The sequence below is a fragment of the Cebus imitator genome, unplaced genomic scaffold, assembly GCF_001604975.1.
Source record: "Cebus imitator isolate Cc_AM_T3 unplaced genomic scaffold, Cebus_imitator-1.0 Scaffold260, whole genome shotgun sequence".
In the NCBI taxonomy this organism is placed as follows: Eukaryota; Metazoa; Chordata; class Mammalia; order Primates; family Cebidae; genus Cebus; species Cebus imitator.
In genome coordinates, this window is record NW_016107575.1 from 2,078,705 (window position 1) to 2,098,032 (window position 19,328).

The following is a 19,328-nucleotide window of genomic DNA, read 5'->3' on the forward strand; positions in this document are numbered from 1 at the left end:
GTGAGTATGTCACCTTTGTAAAGAGAATTCCTGTTTGGCTGGGCACGGTGGCTCACGCCTGTAATCTCAACACTTTGGGAGGCCGGGGCAGGTGGATCATTCGAGGTCAGGAGTTCAACACCAGCCTGATCAACATGGAGAAACTTCGACTCTACTAAAAATACAAAAATTAGCTGAGTGTGGTGGTGCATGTCTGTTATCCCAGCTACTCCAGAGGCTGAGGCAGGAGAATCGCTTAAACTCAGGAGGTGGAGGTTGCGGTGAGCCAGGATCACAACATTGCACTCCAGCCTGGGCGACAAGGCCAGATACTACCTCAAAAAAAAAAAAAAAAAAAAAAAAAAAAAAAAAAAAAAAAAAAAAAAAAAAAAAAAAAAAAAAAAAAAAGGAAAAAGAAAAAGGAAATGAAAAGTGAGTTAGCAGCATTCAAGAAAGACATGGAAGGTAATAAAAAGACCACTTCAGAGATGAAGGAAACAGAAAGAAGTGGCTGAAGAAAAAAGGAAGCCATTCTTCAGAAAAAACAGAACTACTTGATAGGAAAATCCAGCTGATGAAAAGATCAATAAAACAGCAGAATTAGAAATCAAGGAGTCAGGGTTTTAAAGAATTAAAGGTAAATATTAATCCCATTCAAACATGTAACTGAGACTTAAGGATAAAATAAAAAATAAATGTATTTTCTTTTAATTGACAAGGTTTATATCCCATAAGAAGAGATGAAAAAAAATTTTTTAAGGTAGCTGAGGAAACGGAGGTATAAGTGGATTGATTTTCTTATCTTTATTAGCAAGGAGTTAAAATAATCCCAGTTATTTTCACAAATCAAGAAAAGGAGGCTTTCAGATATTAAATATTTGAAGAATAAGATTTATAAACCACCAAAAACTATTAGATGGGAAACAAATACACACACGCATGCGTGCGCGCGCGCGCGCGCACACACACACACACACACACACACACACACACACACACACGCAAGCATAAGAGACAAAACAAAGCCCCCAAAGAAAAATGTAATTAATAATATGGGAGAACTGCCTTATCAATAAAATATAAATGAGATAAACTCATCTATTGAAAGAAAGAAAGAAAGAAAGAAAGAAAGGAAGGAAGGAAGGAAGGAAGGAAGGAAGGAAGGAAGAAAGAGAGAGAAAGAAACAAACAAACAGACTGGGCTCACAAACCAAAGCCCTGAATAAATGCTATATATAACATCTACATCTAAAACTCACTCAGAAAGGTAGAAAGTAAAAGAATGGGCCCAGAGGCCAGGCGTGGTGGTTTACGTCTGTAATCCCAGCACTTTGGGAGGCCAAGGCGGGTGGATTATGAAGTCAGGAGATAGAGACCATCCTGGCCAACGTGATGAAACCCTGTCTCTACTAAAAACACAAAAATTAGCTGGGCATAGTGGCGCATGCCTGTAATCCTAGCTACTCGGGAGGCTGAGGCAGGAGAATAGCTTGAGTCAGGGAGTTGGAAGTTGTAGTAAGCTGAGATCGCGCCACTGAACTCCAGTCTGACAACATAAAAAAAAAAAAGTAATAATAATAATAATAATAATTATAGGCCGAGAGATTACTTAAAGCCTAATGAACTTAGTTTCAAGAAACATATTCTTAGGTTTATATAAAAACTGGCCAAAATCACAGAAAAATCTGGAAAGTGAATCAGCTCTAACAACACTAATGTATAATTTTGATACCAAAACTATGGCACAGCTCAGACAGCTACAGACTAAGCTCACTTATGAATACAGCTGTAAAATTCCTAAATAAAAACCTGTATTAGGCAAACCTAATTCAACAATCAATTAAAAGAATATACATTGTGATGAAATGTATCCAGTCACACAAGAGTTGCCTACTCAAAACTAGGAAGTCTACCAATACAATTACTTGCATGAATAGATCAATGTAGGAAAAAAACATGATTACCTCAATAAATGTAGAGAAAAAAATCTGACAAAATTCAATGCCCATTTATGATTTTAAAAAATACCCAACTGTCAGCAAACCAGAAACGGAAGAAACATTCTTAAACTGCATATAGGGTATCTACAAGAAGTCTTTAAGTCACCAAGCATAACAGAAGCATTCCCACTAAAGACAGGAGAAATAAAGATGCCTGTTATCATTACAATTATCAAACATTATAATGGAGGCACTAGCCAGTGCTTTAGAATAAGTGGGGGCAAGGGAGAGACAAAGATAGGAAGATAAAGAGATAAAACAATCATTTTTACTTATGAGTGTTACTTAATAATCCAAGACAATCCATTGATAAACTTTAGTAGTAGTAAGTGTTCTGTAACAATCAGATATAATATCCATGTACTAAAGAGTCAACAGATTTCCTATATATCACCAACAATAGGAAATTTTTTAAAATTTTAATTGATACATAATAATTGTACATATTTACGTACATTATGATACGTAATAATTGTACAGATGTGTAATGTCAGTGATCAGATCAGGGTAATTAACACAGACACCATCTCAAACATTTGTCACTTCTTTGTGTAATGTACACATAGTGATGTCTAATGTACAGTGATCAGATCAGGGTAGGTAATTAACACAGACACCATCTAAAACACTTGTCATTTCTTTGTGTTGGGAATATTCAGTATCCTCCTCCTAGCTTTATGAAACTATATATTATTAACTATAGTTATCCTATACTACTACAGAACACTAGAACTTATTCCTCCTATCCAGCTGTAATTTTGTATCCCTTAACAAATCTCCCCAGGGCTTCCACTCTACCACTACTAATCCCAGCCCCAAGTATCCTCTGTTCTGCTTTTTACTTCTATGAAATCAACTCTTTTGAGTTTCCACGTAAGAGTGAGAACATGAGCGTTTATCTTTCTTTTGCTGGCTTATTTCACTTAACATGATGTCCTCCAGTTCCAATCATGTTGCTGTAAATGACAGGATTTTTTCTTTTTATGGCTGAATAGCATCCCATTGCATATATAACCACACTTTGTTTATCCATCTTCTGTTGCTGAACACCTAAGCTGATTCCATATCTTGGCTACTGTGAATAGTGTGCTGCAATAAACATGGAGATTCAGATGTCTCTTCAATGTACTGACTTCCTTTCCTTTGGATAAACAGCCAGTAGTGGGATTGCTAGATCACAGGTAACTCTATTTGTAGTTTTCTTATTATTTTTTTTCTAAATTTCTTGTTTTACCCTTTGTAACCATTTGTAGTTTTCCAAGGAACCTCCATACTATTCTCATAGTGGCTATACTAGTCTACATTCCCATCAAAAGTGTGTAAGAGATCTCTTTTCTATGTATCTTCACTAGCATTTTTAATTTTTTGTCTCTTTTATAACAGCCATCCTAACAGGGGTGAGACGATACCTCACTGTGGTTCTGATTTGCATTCCCCCAAGTTTTCTTCTAATAGTTTTGTAACAGTCATCCTAACTGGGGCCAGATGATACTAAACTGTGGTTTCATGTTGCAGTTTTGTGTCTTACAGGTAGGTGTTTGATCCATTTTGAGTTGATTTTTCTACAGGGTGAGAGGTGGGGGTCTAGTTTCATTCTTCTGCATATGAATATCCAGTAAAAATAATATATTTTTCTAAACATCACATTCACAATAGCACAAAAAGGTTCTCAGAAATAAAACCAACCCTCCATATCCAAAGGGATGAGAACATTATGTAGAAAACTACAAACCTTTAAGGAAAAAAAAAAAGAGACAGCATAGTGGCTCACATCTGTATCCCAGCACTTTGGGAGGCTGAGGCACGTGGATTACCTGAGGTCCAGAGTTTGAGACCAGCCTGGCCAACATGGTAAAACCCCATCTCTACTAAAAATACAAACACGTAGGCCGGGCGTGGTGGCTTGTGCCTGTAATCCCAGCACTTTGGGAGACCAAGCCGAGTGGATCACCTGAGGTCAAGAGTTTGAGACCAGCCTGACCAATATGGTGCAACTCTGTCTCTACTAAAAATACAAAAATGAGCCAGACATGGTGGCTTGCACCTACAGTCCCGGCTACTCAGAAAGCTGAGAGGAGAACTGCTTGAATCTGAGAGGCAGAGGTTGCAGTGAGCCAAGATTGTGCCACTGCACTCCAGCCTGGTGGCAGAGTAAGACTGTCTCAAAAAAAAAAAAAAAAAAGAGGCCTAAATAAATGAAGATAAAAACCATGTTCATGAATTGGAAAACTCAATATTGTGATTATAAATCTCTAATATATATGTCCCTATATTAAAATATAAACTTAATACAATCACAATGAAAATCCCAATACTACTTTTTACAGAACTTCACAACTTAATCCTTTTTTTTTTTTTAAACCAAATACCTAGACTTCAAGGACACTGACAATCTAATTCTAACGGTCACATAAAAGAGTAAATGAGCATATATTTGCACTAAATAAACAAAGAGAGGAGAATGGCATTTACCAAAACCAAAGATATAAGGTAGTAATGCGGACTTGATGCTGTTATAGACAGAAAAGTTAAGAAACAGCCCAGACATCAGTCCATGGCAATCTGGGAGAAATGAGAGTTTGCTTTATAAATAAGTGAGAAAAAGACTATGCACATATGTACAAATGGTGTTGGGAAAATAATATCTCCCCCAAGATATCTTCATATAACAAATACTGCTTAAATACCTAAACAAAATTTTTTGTAATTTTATCAGAAGACAATATAGAGAATATCCTTTTTAACTCCGGATAGGAAAGATTTCTTAAAAAAAAAAAAAAATAAGGGAAAAGACTCCTAAATCTGACCACATAAACAGCAACAACAATAAACTTCTTTATAAGGAAAGGCTAGGTCAGGAACAGTGTCTCATGTCTGTAATCCCAGGACTTTGGGAGGCCAATGCAGGAGGATCACTTGAAGCCAGGAGTTTGAGACCAGCCTGGGCAACACAGCAAGACTCCATCTCTACAAAATTTTTTTTTTTCAGATTAGTTGGGCACAGTGGTGTGCACTTGTCCCAGCTATTTAGGAGGCTGTGGCTGGAAGATTGCTTGAGCCCAAGAGGCTGCAGTGAGCTATCATCACACTATTGCACTCCAGCCTGGGCCTCAACAGAGTGGGAGGCCTGTCTCTAAATAAATGAATGAATGAACGAATGACTAGAAGGAAATGCATGACATATAATGGATAAAGAAGACTATCCATAAGAGAACACCTGAAAATAAGTTTTAAAAACAAATAGGATAATCTACAAATGGCAAAAGACATCTACCAACAATTTAAGAAAAAACCCAAAGGCTAATAAATATATGAAAATACACTCAACATCACTAGTCATCAGAGATGAAAATTAAAGATAAATTTTTCCTTTTTATTATAAAACTATGTAGAGAAGAGTGTGCAAAACATCATTCCATTAAAGAGTAACTGTAAAGCAAACCCTATATAACCACATCCCAAGGTAAGAAACAGCACTGCCAATTATCTTAAAAGCCTTCCATTTGTCCTTCCTGAATCACATCCACTTTCTCTCCCCTCTCAGGTAGTCACTATCACTCACTTTGTGATCATTAGCCCTTGATTTTTGTTATAATTCCAGTATCTCTACTTATAATTCTACTACCTATATTTGTATTCCTATACAGTTAGCTGCATTTGTTTTTAAACTGTTTATGAATAGAATCATGTTGTGTGTAATCTTTTGTGACTTGGTTCTAATGTATGACTAATATATTTGTGAGATTCATACATATTAATGCAGGAGCTGTCTGTAGTTTGGTTTTTTCCTTAGCTATTTGAACTAGATTTTTGTTCCGCAAGTGAATACACAATGATACCCACTGCACTGCTGATGAACATTTGAACTCTCTCTCTTGAGGTTAAAATGAATAATGCTGTTATAAGAATTCTTATAGATATATGCTTCCTACTGCACATTTTCACACATTTCTCTAAGTCTAAGGCAATGGCTGACTCTCAAACTATGATTTCTGGACAAGCAGCATCAACATCCAACCCCACCTCCCCCACCGGAACTTGTTAAAAATGCAATGCAAACTATCAGGCTCTACTCCATTCCTACTTAACCAGAAACTCTAAAGGTGGACCCAGCAGTCGGGTTTAACAAGCCCTCCAGATGATTCTGATGCACACTCAAGAACCACTATTCTAGGGTAAATGCCTAAGAGTGAGTGGTATTACTGGTTATAGGATATCCTATTATTTTCCAAAGAATTTTTCCCCAATTTACATTCCCATTCATCAGTGGAAGAAAGTTCAGACCGCTCTATAGCTTCACCAATGCTTCATATTGTCAGGTGTTTTCATTTCTGCTAATCTACTTTATATGAAGCAGTATCTCATTGTTGTTTTAATTTCTATTCCCCTAATTGTTAACAAGATTAAGGATCAATTTCATATGTTTCTTAATCATTTACATTTCTTTTTTTTTAAATTCAAATGCCTGCTCAGGTTTTTTGTTCTTTTTTCAATTTGGTGTTCTTTGTCTTAGTAATCCATAGGAATTCTTTATGTTTATTTTTCATACTCGTTCATTCTTTATATGTTGTAGTAGGTAGCCTCTAAAATGGCTCCCAGTGATCCCCACCTCCTGGTATTTGTGCCTTGTGCAATCTTCTCCCCTTGAATGTGAGCTGGAGTTACTGGCTTGCTTCTAACAAAAAGAATATGGCAGAAGTGATGGATGGCACTTCCAAGACTAAAATACTGTGTTTTCCATCTTGGGTGTTCTCTCTCATTCTCTTCTAGAAAGCCAACTACTGGCTATGAGGTGATCCTATGAAGAGGCCCATTCAAATAAATTTGAAAGTGGATCTTCTGAGGCCTGCTACATCCACATGAGGGAGCACAAAGCAAGTCAGGCCTTCAAAGGACTGCAGCCCTTGATTGATGACAGCCTCAAGGCACTAAGCCAGAACCATCCAACTAAACCACTCTCAGATTCCTGACCCACAGAACTGTGAGATAAATGTTATTTCAAACTGCCAAGTCTTAGATAATTACACAACAAGAGATAATAGTGTGTGTTACAAATATCTTCTATTCTTTGCCTTGTCTTTTCAGTGTCTTAATGGGGCTTAATGAATAGAAGTTTCTGTTTTCAATGTAGTCAAATTTGTCCATTTTTTATGGCTAGTGTTTTCAGTCTTAAGAAATCCTTCCCTGACTTGAGCTCATAAAATTATGCTCCTTTATTTTTCTAACAGCTTTCATGGTCTGCCCTTTTGTATTTAATCTTTAACCTATAAGAAATTGATTTTTATGTGTAACAGGTGGGGAGGTTTAGCTTCATTTATTTAAGATGGTGGGCAATTATTCCAGTAAGTATATCCTTTCCCAACTAATTTGCCATACAGCAGGTGTCTATCCAGCTACCCCTATGTAAGAATGTAAAATTCATTCACATTATTTAGGGCCATTTTGTTATTTATCTCCCCTGCTTTTGTTGTTGTTGTTGTTTTTCTTTTTAAAGGCCGAGTCTTGCTCTGTGACCCAGGCTAGAATGCAATGGCACAATCTCGGCTCACTACTACCTCCACCTGCTGGGTCTCAGTGATTCCTGGGCCTCAACCTCCTGAGTACCTGGGATTATAGGCATGTACCACCACACCCGACTAATTTTGGTATTTTTAGTATAGACGGGGTTTCACCATGTTGGCCAGGTTGGTCTCAAACTTCTGGCCTTAAGTGATGGGCCCACCTTGGTCTCTCAAAGTGCTGAGATTACAGGTATGAGCCACCCCACCCGATCCCCTTTTCTAAGTCCCTCAGAAACTCCACAGGCTATACCTAAGGACCATGCCTGTGAGACTCTCAAGGTTATCCATCCTCCCTCTCTCCTCAGTCGGGTAACTGCTCTTTGGACATCACTCAGCAGTAGATTCTCCTCTCCCTTTCTAACAAAGCCACAGTCCACTGACACCATATTAAAGATCTATTATAAACAAAGCCTGTCTATTTCTAAGCTCCCTATTGTTAAAAGAAATTAACGGAAACTAACAAAAGTTTGTATGAAGAAAACATGATCAAGAAAAAATTTAAATACAAGTATCAGATAATAAAATTAGTTGTAAGTTTATTTGTTGGTACTCCCAGTACTTACCAATATTTCATGAAGTGCTCTATTCAAAACCCTAGACATCACTACAAGTGGATTTGAATGTGAGCTTTGGGTGCGAGCCAGATCTCACATTCACCAAGGTAATAACCAGGAATGAGCAGTGCCTACCATATAGCATTCAAAATTTGTTGAGTGGAAAAAGGAATTAAAAGAAGTCTTCCCAACTTAATGGTTTTTAAAGTGTATTTTGGCTATTCTTGCCTCTTTAAACTTCCATAGAAATTGTTGAATCAGGTTGTTAGGTTCCGTAGAAAAACCTACTGGAATCGGCATTTGAATTTCAATAAATCCACTATCAATTTGAGAAATATTAACATTTTTAACATACTCAGTCTTCCAATCCACACACTCAGTACATGGTGTGTACGATTTATTTAGGTGGTCTGTCTCTAAATAAGGTTTAATAACTGTTTACAAAGATTTTGTACATCTTAAGTGTTTAAAATTCAGTCTAAGTATCTCCTTTCCTAGGAAATCTGTCTTCCATTCCCTAAAAGCATATTGAATTAATGTGCTCCTTTTCTGTGATTCTTCTGCATCTGGGGCACTTTCATCACAGTACACTGTCCTTAATTCTTATTTGTCTGCTTCTACCACTAAACTGTAAGCTCCCTGAAGACAGACTATCATTCATTTCTATATCCCAGTGCCTAGCATACAACTCAGCACAAAGGAGCTAAATATTTATTTTTTATGCTTAAAAGGAATGACTGAATTTATCCAGTGACTGTAAAGTATAAACTGTCTTATAAGGAAAAGGACACTATTTATTGAGTACAGGCATGCTTCATTTTATTGCTCTTAGCAGATAATGGTTTTTGTTTGTTTTTTTTAGAAACTGAGGGGTGGTGGCAATCCTGCATCGAGCAAGTCTGCTGACACCACTTTTTCCAACAGCATATGCTCACTTCATGTCTCTGTCACATTTCAGTAATTCTCACAGTATTTCAAACTTTTGCATTATTATGATGTCTATTTTGGCGTTCTATGATCTTCTATGTTACTATTATAATTGTTTTGGGGTGCCACAAACCACACCCATATAAGGCAGTGAACATATTCAATAAATGTTGTGTGTATTCTCACTGCTCCCCTGACCGGCTGTTCCCCTACCCCTTCTTAGGCCCCCTATTCCCTCAGACAAAATATTGGAATTAGGCCAATTAATAACCCTACAATGACTTCTAACTGTTGAAGTGAAACCAAAAGTCATATGTCTCTCTCTTGAAATCAAAAGATAGAAATGATTAAGCTTAGTGAAGAAGGTATACTGAAAGCTAGGCCTCTTATACCAAACAGTCAGATTGTAAAATGCAAAGGCAGAGTTTTTGAAGAAAACTACAAGTACTACTCCAGTGAATAGACGAATTATAAGAAAGCAAAATAGGCCGGCACCGTGGCTCATGCCTGTAATCCCAGCACTTTGGGAAGCCAAGGTGGGAGGACTGCTTGAGGCCAAGAGTTTGAGACCAGCCTGGCCAACACAGTGAGACCCTCTCTCCAAGAATTAAAAAAAAAAAAAAGTTTAAGAAAAGCAAGCAAACAAGCAAAACAATATAACTGCTAATATGGAGAAAGTTTTAGTGATCTGGATAGAAGATCAAACCAGCCACAACATTTCCCTAAGTCAATGCTTGGCTTCAAAGCTTCAAAGGACAGGCTCCTGTTAGAGCCTAATGCAGCTGGTGACTTTAAGTTGAAGCCAATGCTCATTTATCATTCCAAAACTTCTAGGGCCCTTTGCGATTCTGCAAAATTTACTGTTTGTGTTCTGTACATGGAACAATGAAACCTGGATGACAGCACATTCTTTTACAGCATGGTTTACTGAATATTTTAAGCCCACTGTTGAGACCCACTGCTCAGTAGCAAAAAAGGATTCCTTCCAAACATTAATACTCATGGACAATGTACCTGGTCACCCAAGAGCTCTGATAGAGACGTACAGGAAGATTAATGTTTTCTCACCTGCTAACACATAACCTTGCAACCCATGGATTAAGAAGTAATTTTGACTGTCAACACTTCTTATTTAAGAAGTACCTTTCTTTAGGCTATTGCAGCCACAGATGTCTGGGCAACATTAATTGAAAGCCTTCTGCAAAGAATTAACCTTTCTCAATGCCATTAAAAACATTTGTGATTCATGGGAGGAGGTCAAACTGGCAACATTAACAGGAATTTGGAAGAAATTGATTCTAACCCTCATGGATGACTTTGAGGAGTTCAAAGCTTCAATGAAGAAACTGCAGGTGTGGTAGAAACAGCAAGAGAACTACAGTTAGAAGTGGAGCCTGAAGATGTGACTGAATTGCTACAATATCATGATAAAATCTGAACATGTGAGAAGTTGCTTCTCATGGATGAGTAAAGAAAGTGGTTTCTTGACATGAACTCTACTCTTGCTGAAGATGCTGTGAGCAAGCACTGTTACAATGACAGCAAAGGATTTAGAATATTACACAAAATTAGTTGATGAAGCACTGGCACACTTGAGAGGACTGATGCCAATTTTGAAAGCAGTTCTACTGTGGTTCAAATGCTATCTGACAGCACCGCCTGGTACAGAGAAATCTTCTGTGAAGTCAATGAATGCAGCAAACTTCACTGTTGTCTTAAGAAACTGCCACAGCCATACTATCCTTCAGTAACCACCACTTATGAGCCAGCAGCCATCAACATCAAGGCAAGACTGTCCACAGCAAAACAATTATGACTCATTGAAGAATCAAATGATCATGAATTTCCCAGTAGATCTAGAAGTTTAATGAAACTCCAGCTCAATGCTTTTTTCAAATCAAGAATCTTTCATAGGTGGCGAGTATTTATTTTTTCGGGCGGTGGGGGGCATCAAGAACCTTCATATCTAAGGACATCTCATCTCATTCTCTCACTTTTTTATTTATTTATTTTTTAACCACCTATTCCAGGAAAGATTCTCTCACTTTCAATGGTCTAAGACATACCAAGTTGTGGAATTTGATCAATCAAAAATTTTTAATCATCCAGTTCAAGGCATTTTCTAACTTCCACTGTGATTTCTTCTTTGATGCATGGATTTTCTTTTTGTGACAAAGTCTTGCTCTGTCACCAAGGTGGACTGCAGTAGTGCAATCTCAGCTCACGGCAACCTCCGCCGCCCGAGTTCAAGCAATTCCCTTGCCTTAGCCTACCATGCAGCCGGGACTACAGGTGTGTGCCACCATGCCCAGCTAATTTTGTGTGTGTGTGTGTGTGTGTGTGTGTGTGTGTATTTTAGTAGAAAGAGGGTCTTACCACTGTTGGCCAGGATGATCTCAATCTCCTGACCTCATGATCCGCCCGCCCTGGCCTTCCAAAGTGCTGGGCTTACAGGCATGCCCAGGCTTTTTTTTTTTTGACGGAGTCTCGCTCTATCTCCCAGGCTGGAGTGCAATGGTGGGATCTTGGCTCACTGGAACCTCGGCCTCCCCGGTTCAAGCAATTCTTCTGCCTCAGCCTTCCGAGTAGCTGGGACTATAGGCACGTGCCACCAAACCCGGACAATTTTTATGTTTTTGGTAGAGACAAGTTTAAGAGCCAGCCTGGTCTTAAACTCCAGATCTTGTGATCTGCCCACTTCAGACTCCCAAAGTGCTGGGATTATAGGCAATAACCACCACGCCTGGAAGGATTATTTCAAAGTTTTAACAGTTGCTCAATTTCTAACATATGAAGCTTTAAAAATTATTAAGAGATTTTTAATAAAGATGCATTATAGACAGAAAAAAGGCTTTTTTGATTTCAATCCTCTGAAATTTGTTGAAACTTGCTTTACAACCTATTATACAAACCCCCGACCCCTACCCCAAAATCCTACATGCTTGAAAATAATGTGTAGCCTGCCACTGCTGGGTAGAACGGGCTCTATACACTCACTGGGTTAAACCTGTTCATTGTGTTATACGAGTATTTTATATCCTAACTTACCTAACTGCTTTTTATATCAGTTACTTAGCTGTTTAAAAATACTCCATTAAGACTGTGGATTTGTCTATTTCTTCTAGTTTCATTAACTTTTGCTATAAATATTCTAAGCCTATTTTTAGGCTATACTATAAGACTATTAAATCTTCACAGTGATATGGTCATTTTATCATTTGAGGTGACTCTTCTGCCAATGCTTTTTGCCTTACTGTCTGCCTTTGATATTAACTGTATCATATTGTCTGTTAGAATATTCATGACATGTCTTATTGTGATGATTACTTTTGATCTCCTTTATTCTTAGGTTTCAGACATGTTTCTTATAAATTCCATATAATTAATTTTTTTTGGAAATTCAGTGTAACAATGTTTGGCTTTTAACTGAATAATGTAATCCATTTTGTTTTTAATGTAGCTGGTGATATGCTTAGATTTAAATCTACCCATCTTACTTTGCGCTATTTGTCCTACTGGTTCTTTCCTTTCTTCACTTCTTTGGGATTCATTTTTATTAATCATTTGTTCTCTTCTGTGGATTTAGAAAAGTCTGGTTTCTACATTTTTAGAAGATAACCTAGAAATTAAAACATGTAATTTATCAAAGTCAAGTCAATTAATACTTTCTACCTTTTTCCCTGACAATACAAAGATCTCAGAACACTGCTTTCATATATGAACACTTATCTATTTTATTTTTTTGAGACAGGATCTCACTCTGCCACCCAGGCTGGTGTGCAGTGGCATGACCAAGGATCACTGCAGCCTCAACCTCCTGGGCTTAAGAGATCCTTCTACCTCAAGCACCTGAGTAGCTGGGGCTATGGACATGAACTACCACCCCAGCTATTTTTTATATTATTTGTAGAGATGGGGTTTCACTATGTTGCCCAGGCTGGTCTCAAACTCCTGGGTTCAAGCAATCAGCCCACCCTGGCCTCTCAAAGTACTATGCCCTTCCTGTCACATATTTTAATTTAGCTCTCACTACTACTTTATACAGTCAATGTATCTTTCAATACATCCACATATTTGCCACTCTCTTTGCTCTTCATTCCATTTTGCACCTCAGACTTTTATCTGAAATCTTTCTGCCTTAAGTATTAATGTATACTTCATAATTTCCTTTAGAAAGACCTGATGGAATCTGTTCAATTAAGTATTTATTTTACCCTCATTCTTGAGGGATATTTTTTGCTAATTATAGAATTCTAGATTGGCAGTTTTTTTGAGAAGATATACGATTTTCAGTTGAAAAGTCAACCATCAGTCCATAGTTGCTTCTTTGAAAAACATCTTTTTTGTGTCTGGCTACTTTTAAGATTTTTCTCCTTGTATTTGGGTTTATGCAGTTTTCCTATGATTTGTCTGGGTGTAGATTTCTATTTATATTGCTAGAAATTCATTAAGCTTCTTAAATCAATCAACTGGTTTCTCACTGAACCTACAAAATTTTCAGCCAGAAATATTACCTCTGTACCACTCTCTTTCTCCTCTCTTTCCAGAGCTCTGATTAAATAAACTAGATCTCATTCTATCTTCCATGTCTCTTTACCTCTCTTTACTATTTCCTATCTTTTTGATTCTCAGTGCTACATTCTACATGGTTTATTCTGTCTTGTCTTCAAGGTCATTACCTCTTTCTTCACTAGGTATAATCTGTTAAACCTTTCTTTTAGGTATATTTGGTAGTGTTCGCTTCTGAAATTTCTATTTTTTTTTTTTTTTCTTTTTTAGTTGTTCTCCCCCCTGCCCCTTTTTTGTCTTTTTTGAGACAGTTTCTCATACTGTTGCCTAGGTTGGAGTGCAGTGTGGCACAATCATAGATCACTGCAGCCTGAAACTCTTGGGTTCAAGCTGGTCCCAAATTCCTGGCCTCAACTGACCCTCCCACCAAAGTGTTGGGATTACAGGCATGAACCAAAGTCACGTGTGTGTGTGTGTGTGTGTGTGTGTGTGTGTGTGTGAGAGAGAGACAGAGAGAGGGAGAGAGAGAGTGTGTGTGTGTTTCACTCTTGTAGCCCAGGCTGGAGTGCAGTGGTGCCATCTCGGCTCACTGCAACCTCCACCTCCCAGGTTCAAGGGATTCTCCTTCCTCAGCCTCCTGAGGAGCTAAGCCTCTTAAGGAGCTGGGACTACAGGCACGTGTCACCACATCCACCTAATGTTTTTATTTTTAGTAGAGATGAGGTTTCACCATGTTGGCCAGGCTGGTTTTGAACTCCTGACCTCAGGTAATCCACCTACCTTGGCATCCCAAAGTGCTGGGATTACAGATGTGAGCCATTGCGCCCGGCCAGTCCTAAGTCACTTTTTATGAGTCTCTGGTTCTTCAAGTTTGACCCAGGTCTTAAATGTAGTAGTGATTGTTTTAAATCCATCTGATATTTGCACCATTTGAAGATTTTATAGATCTATTTCTGCTCTCTTATTCACACTGCCAAATGGATGCATGCTTAGTTATTATGTTTTCTCTTTGAAAACTTACTTTTAGGTATATATACATAAAGAAAACTACACAAATTTTAATTACATTGCTCAAAGAATTCTACACATATTACATGTTATATAATACATATCTCTCAGGTAATTTTATTTTTACTATGCTTGATTACTTGTGACAATGTACTACTGTTCACTGTCCTTGAAAAATTACTGGTAACAATTCCCTAGAATGAAGGGCCTTTCTCCACAGATGATTTGCCTTTCCATCTGCTAGGCCATGGAAGTAACACTAGTCTGAAACCAGTAACCATGATAAATGACTACTATCATTTATCATGGAGGGTTCCTGGACCATTCAGACAGAGCAAATCTGCAAGGCAAATCACTGTGAAGGCTTAAACTGTGGTCACAACTTAAAGCGTTTATTTTTCTTAATTTCCTTTTTCTCCTCCTGCTCCACTCAACCTTCCCTACAATCACCTGGATATGGGAGTGGGCAGTTTGTTTCACTCTTAACCTAACGATAGAGTCCTTGCAGTCCCATCTAAAACTGAGCTTGTTCTTTTTGACTCTCACTTCAGAAGAGCTGAAGGCCTTGATTTCTGTTCTCTTCACCCCAACGGTCCACCAAAACCAAAGCCCAATTTGTACAGACTGGCAAATGCCATTAGGGAAAAACTACTTTATCGGCTTCTTATTTGATTCTTGTTTATTCCTAGAATTTGGCCTGGCAGTTCCCCACCATCTTTTCAGCTCTGCAATTCCTTTTTTTTTTTTTTTAAATACTGTTTCCAAGAATTTCAGTTGTTTTCATCAAAAGGATTCATCTGAATAATCCAGTCCTCCATTACTGAAAACAGAAATCAATCTCTCCTTTTTACAACAACTATTTTGTACATTCTCTATACTACCCTTAAATGTAATTCAGAGAAAATCTACCTTAGTGCAATTTTATAATACTTAGGCAATTATTAAAATAAATAACTACAATAAATAAATTACTACAATATCGAGGGTTGTTTGTACATATACATAGAATCACTGTGACTGTGGCAGTTACAACTGCAGACTGAAGAGTATTTGTGTCACCAATACTGCACAAGTGACACGGTCATCAATTATATGATTTTCTAAAGCGGTGAAGTACTCCTGATAAAGTTCTGAACAAAAACTTTAACATTCCTCCAATATTGTGGTAACTGAATTCCTGAAAATTTTAGTGTATATTAAAAGTGCCTCGGTTGCAGTGAGCCGAAATACTCCAGCCCGCGCAATAAGAGCAAAACTCCATCTCAAAACAACAACAACAACAACAATATGCCTCATACATAAAATGGAGTTACTGTCTATGCTCAGATCACTATGATCACTTTTTTTTTTTTTTTTTACCTACATCATCAAAGTCCAATAAGTCATTCTAAGTCATGGGGTTATTTGGAACAATTCTTAAACGTGCAAACTGTCCTGACCATTGTGGGATGGCTGACTTCTCTGATTCTTTGTCATTAAATACTAATAGTGTCCTCTTTCTCCATCTTTGCAACAACCAAAATACTTCCAAGGATTTCACTCCTTTGCATGAATATTTCCAACTCCAATTCTTCGCAAATTCTTTTCCCACAGCCTATTACATCCTTTTGTCTTCCTTCTACCTACCTAAATTAAACCTTAACTTCCATCAAGACCTTGATAGCCCATAACAACCTCCCATGTCTTCTTGATCTCTGCATCCACTTTGGTGCTTAATCATGTGCTGCCAGATGCATGGTTTGTCTCTTCAATTAACAGTGTTATCTTTTAGAAGGCTTTTTCCCCCTCCCAATGAAATCCCAAGCACAATTCCAATATATTAATTTATGAAGTAGAACTGCTTTGGCTGAAACAGAAATTGCCCACCTACCCCCACGAACCAGCGCCTGGCCACTTGAGTTTCTTCCTTACTATTGCCAGTCCTCAGACCAGTCCTTGAGGTAATCTTGTAACACCCAATTTTTCAGTTAAGAGAGGGTCTCACTCTGTCACCCAGGAAGGAGTGCAGTGGTGTCATCATAGCTCATTGCAGCCATGAACTCCTGGGCTCAAGCAATCCTCCCACCCTCAGTCTCCCAAGTAGCTGGGACTACAGGTGGATGCCACCACACTTAGCCAATTTTTTGTAGAGACAAGGGCTTGCTATGTTGCCCAGGCTGGTCTCAAAATCCTGGCTTCAAGCAATTCTCCCACCTCATCCTCTCAAAGTGCTGGGATTACAGATACCAGCCACTCGTCCAGCCAAACCCCTAACTTTACAGGACTGAAGAACTCAGTGCTGTGTAAATCAACATAATCTTGAAAACAAACTGAAAAGCTATGGTCAAAGACAGAAGTCTAGAGAAGAAAACTGCCATATTCTAGGTGAGTAATAACTATGCAGACTAAGAGTACTGAAAAAGAATTCCGTCATTTAAGTAGCAGACAGTATTACTGCTAAGCAATGACAGAGTAAGTATGAATGCTTGACTTTGAAGGGGTCTAGAACTGAACTGATCACATACTCTTGACTTTGAAGGGGTTTAGAACTAAACTGATCAAAGCAGCCACTAGCCATGAGGCTAGTTAATTTTAAATTAATTAAAATGAAATAAAATTTAGTTCCTCAGTCCTTCTATGCACATTTTGAGTGCACAGTAGCCACACAGATATGGCTACTATCTACTATATTAAGACGACACAGAACATTTCCATCATCACAGAAAGTATAACTGAACAATGCCGGTCTAGAGGAAAAGGAAATACCTAGCAACAAAAAATTGGCTGGGCACAGTGACTCACGCCTGTAATCCCAGCACTTTGGGAGGCCAAGGTAGGTAGATCAAGACCATCCTGGCCAACATGGTGAAACCCCGTCTCTACTAAAAAATACAAAAATCAGCTGAGCGTGGTGGCATGCACCTGTAGTCCCAGCTACTCACGAGGCTGAGGTAGAAGAATCACTTCAACCAGGGAGGCGGAGATTGCAGTGAGCCGAGATCGTGCCACTGCACTCCAGACTGGTGACAAAGCAAGAGTCTCTCAAAACAAACAAACAAACAAACAGACAAACAAAAAAAAAACCCCACTATACAATATAATGAGTAAAACAAGGTAAACTCTGGGATTCTACAAAAGCACAAAGCAGAGGTATCAAACTAGGAGTTGGAAACAGGGTAAGAAAAGCTTCCTGTAAACCAGGTGCAGTGGCTCACGCCTGTAATCCCAGCACTTTGCGAGGCTAAGGCGGACGGATCACCAGGTCAAGATTATCGAGACCATCCTGACCCACACGGTGAAACCCCACCTGTAAGAAAAAAAAAAAAAAAAGAAGAAAAGCTTCCTATAATAAATGGTAGGTGAGCTAAGTCTGGAAGGTTTGGAGGGTGGGGAGGAAGATGAAATCTGTATTTCAGGTGCTAGGAAAAACATGAGCAAAGACAAGTCAAATTTGGAGAGTGTTTGAAAGAAAGTAATAATGAGGATATGCTATTCTACATAGAAAAAACAATAGGTATTTGACACAGAAAAGAAGAAAAAAAATTTTAAAAAGAAAAGTAGTTACCAGACCCCTCTAAATTTAGCTGACATTCATGGCAGGATAGTGGCAGGTACTTCATGAAAGAGTAATAATTCATGTTCTATTTCCCAATGATTCCATGTATGGGTCCAAATGAAAACGACTCATATTGAGTGTTTAAACTGCCTGGGCAAGGTGCATTTAACTCTGATCTGAAGATCAGTACCAAAAAGTTAGGAGACCCATAATGCTGTCTAGGCAACTTATAAAATAACTTAATATTGCCATTAGCCTGTAGTCCTGGCTACTCGGGAAGCTGAGGTGGGAAATTCACTTGAGCCCAGAAGTTGCAGGTTGCAGCGAGCTATGACTGTATCACTGCACTCCAGCCTGGGTAACAGAGTGAGACCCCCATCTCTTAAAAGACAAAAAATTGCCTATCAATTTTACTATTTGTCCCCAGTTCATTAATTCTCAAGAACTACTTTAGCATATCCCCAATCTTCATTCTCAGCCGATAACCTCAAGTCTTATTTCACTGAAAAAACCCAAAGCAACTGGAAGAGAACATGTACAGACTCCACCAATCACATCAACCTTCCTAGCAGCATTTGTATCCACAGACTCTGCTTTATGGCCTATTATCATAAAGTATAGATGCTCCTATAGAAAGCCAATCCTTCCTACTTATACACTAAATCACCTTCCCTCTTTCAAGACATTGCTTCATCAATTCTTATCTCTCCCTCCTGAAATGATATTTTACTCTCTAATGGCTCATTCCTATCATCCTATGCCCTTATTTTTCTTATCATTAAAAATTTAATGACCCCTTTCCTCACTAGCTCTAGCCCCATATCTCTGTTCCCCTTTATAAGATAATTCCTCACCAGCTTTACTTCTCCTTCTCTTCTCTCTTAAAATCACTTCAATCAAAACATCTCCCTCAGCACTTCACCTCAATGCTCTACTTTTAACGAGATTCCAGGACTTCCACTTTGTTAATTCCAGTGAGAAATTCTCAGTTTTCATCTTACTTGACTTAGCAGTAGCATTTTTTACAACTGACCACTCAACTAATAAAATTTCTTCATTTTATTTCCTCCCTCACTGGTTGCTCCTTCTCAGGTTCTTCCTCGTTTTTCCAACGTTGGATCTTTTCTTTTTCCTATCTACATTCATTTCCTTGATGAACGCACATTAGCTTCACAGCTTTAAGTACCATCTAAATGCCCAAATTTAAGGTTGCCTAATGGTTATAACACCCAAAAAGTATAAAGATTCAAACATG

At 38.2% G+C, this 19,328-nt stretch overlaps 1 protein-coding gene across 4 annotated transcripts in view; it reads right to left on the reverse strand.

Moving 5' to 3' along the window:
• BRAF (B-Raf proto-oncogene, serine/threonine kinase) overlaps positions 1–19,328 on the reverse strand; it is a 203,603-nt gene that overhangs the window by 171,285 nt on the left and 12,990 nt on the right. The gene's annotated exons all lie outside the window — the stretch shown is intronic.